Source organism: Equus przewalskii, chromosome 3 (assembly GCF_037783145.1).
Source record: "Equus przewalskii isolate Varuska chromosome 3, EquPr2, whole genome shotgun sequence".
In the NCBI taxonomy this organism is placed as follows: domain Eukaryota; kingdom Metazoa; phylum Chordata; class Mammalia; order Perissodactyla; family Equidae; genus Equus; species Equus przewalskii.
In genome coordinates this window covers 9,595,685-9,598,468 of record NC_091833.1, presented here as the reverse complement: position 1 = coordinate 9,598,468, position 2,784 = coordinate 9,595,685, and positions in this window count along the sequence as shown.

Sequence of the window (2,784 nt, the reverse complement as noted above, 5' to 3'; positions counted from 1 at the left end):
GTCACTTCTCTCTGCTCTCCTCCCCCTACGCCTGCACACCACACTCCCACTTCACTTCTTTCACCACCACCAGCCCTTTGCTTCCTCTGAGCTGAGCGCTCCACCGGCTGGCCCCTTGACCTCAACCCCGAGGGCCTGCACCCTGGCCAAGGGTGTCGAGAGGGAGGAGGGCTGGGCAGCGCGGCACCCCGCAGGGTCCAAGACTTGCCTCAGCTCTGTGCCCTTGGGCAAGAGATGTTGCCTCTCTGGGTCTCAGTTTCCCCATGGGTAGGAAAGGGAGAATGATCCCTGCCTGACCCGAGGACCAATGAGACTGACGATGGCAAGGACCTCAGGCAAAGGCTGGGTCACTGCCTGGCTTCAAATACCTGCCCCATCATTTACTAGCTGGGTGACTCTGGACAAGTGACTGAACTTCTCTGAACCTCGGTTTCCTCTCTCTGAAGCGGAGATAAGGACAGTACCACCTCACGGGGTAGTGCAGGCTTATAAAACGTAGTGCTGCAGAGTCACTGGAAGTGCTCCGTAACGAAGCCTGAGGCCTAGAGAGGGCAAGGGCCGGGCCCAGAGTCACCCTGTGGCAGAGCCCTCTGGGGAAGGGCCTCCCTGGGAGCAGAACTCAGAAAATGTGGCCAGAACTGGGGGGCTAGAAGGCTGGCCAGCTTCTCCTTGAGCCAGGGGTCTGGCGGAGCCTGCCCCCCACAGCCACCTCCTCCCCAGCACCCCACAGGAAGGGCAGGTGTCTGTGTGCCTCGGTGGGGAGACAGGGTGCTCTCCTGCCGGGCCCCCAGCGGGACTCCCCGGGAAAATTCTGACTCAGGAATGTGCTTTTCTACCCGCCAGGGGAGACGAGGGTGCAGCAAGAGGGAGAAAGAGGCAAGTCCCACCATGGTCTCCCTCCTCCCTGCCCCCACCCCGGGGCCCTTCCGGCATCAGATCAGCCCCAGCACAGCCGGCAGGTAGCTCAGGCGGCCTCTGTGGGAAGGGGGAGGGAGCTGCTTCCAGGGGGGCAGGCCCATGTGTCCAGGCCGCCACCCCAGCTGTGCTGCAAAGGCTTTGCAGGGACACCTGTGCGCCTGTGTCCCGACCCCTTGGCCACACTCCCCCTGGTGATGTGGACAAAGCCTTGTCCTTCTCTGCACTTTGGCCATGACCCAGACCTTGACCTCTAGGCCCTTCCTTTTTGAGGGCTCCTGGCCGCCTCTAGGGTTGCAACACCAGCAGCCTTCCTCCTCATGCTGTCTGTGAGCCCAAAGGAAGCCCCTCTGTTTTCCGTCCTGGCTATGTGCCAGCCTCTCGGTGCCCTGCCTCACTTGGGGGTGCTAGTTACCTAGCCCTGCACTCCAGATCCTGGGATTCACTGCCAAGACACTCCCCAGCTCAAAAGCCAGCAGTGGCTCCCTATTGCCTTCATGGTCCAGCCCCAACCAACTTCTACTTCCACTCAGTTCTGGATGTGCTTGCCTATCCTTCCCCTCTTCCATCTCTGTCCCAGCTGGGATGAACACACGTACCTGGACAGCACCCCAGCTGCTCTCCATCCCTCAGGGCTCAGCTCAAGCCCGCCTCCTCTGGGAAGCCTTCCCTGCCTCCAATTCCCTCATAAAACATTCCGATGCTTCCACATTAGGAGGCATGCCAGCCCCTTGTTCAGTCCCCCAGGCAGGGAGGAGGGCAAGCCACCTCCCACTCCCTACCCTGGGAAAGCCACACACCATTTCCAGGGAAGTCTCCCCACGGGGGACAAGGGGTACTCCCCCCAGTGATCTGTGAGAGGATATAAGCAGGACCCCTGACAGGACATTAGATAAACTGAGTCACACCACGGAAAACCCACTTACTTTTCAGTCTTTCTCAATCCTGGTTGCATCCAGGAGAAGCCTCTGTTAGAGCTCAGTTGTCTCCAATCCCTCTTGACCATTGCCTTGTGTCCTTTTTCTTTCATTCTCCAAGCTTTGATTGGACACAGGAAACAGGATATCTGATTTTTAATGATTTTTTTATTGTGGTGAAATATATATAACAAAATTTACCATTTTAACATTTTTAAGCATACGGTTCAGGGGTATTGAGTACATTCACACTGCCGTGCAACCATCACCACTGTTCATCTCCGGAACTTTTCCATCTTCCCAAAGTGAAACTCTGTCCCCATTAGACACTCACTCCCCATTGCCCCCTCCTCCAGCCCCTGGCACCCACCCTTCCACTTTCTGTCTCTATGGATTTGACTGCTCTAGGAACCTCACAGAAGTGCAATCACACCGTATTTTTTTTTCTGCTTTTTCCCCCCAAAGGTCCCTAGTACACAGTTGTACATCTTAGCTGTGGGTCCTTCTAGTTGTGGCATGTGGGACGCCGCCTCAACATGGCCTGATGAGCAGTGCCATGTCTGCACCCAGGATCTGAACCCGTGAAACCCTGGGCCGCCAAAGCTGGAGTGCGTGACCTTAACCACTCAGCCACGAGGCTGGCCCCGGATCACACCATATTTATCCTTCTGTGACTGCCTTATTTTACTCAGCATAACATCTTTATGGTTAATCCATTCTGTAGCATGTGTCAGAATTTCCTCCCTTTTCAGCGCTGAATAATATTCCTTTGAATGCATAGATCACATTTTGTTTATCCACTTGTCCACCAACAGACACTTGTGTTGTTTCTCCCTTGGGCTTCTAGATCCGTGACATTGTTTGTTTACATGATATTTATTTTTACAATTTTCGTCTATTTATGGCAACGCATACATATTTCCTATTTACCCTAAAATACACATACGTCCTA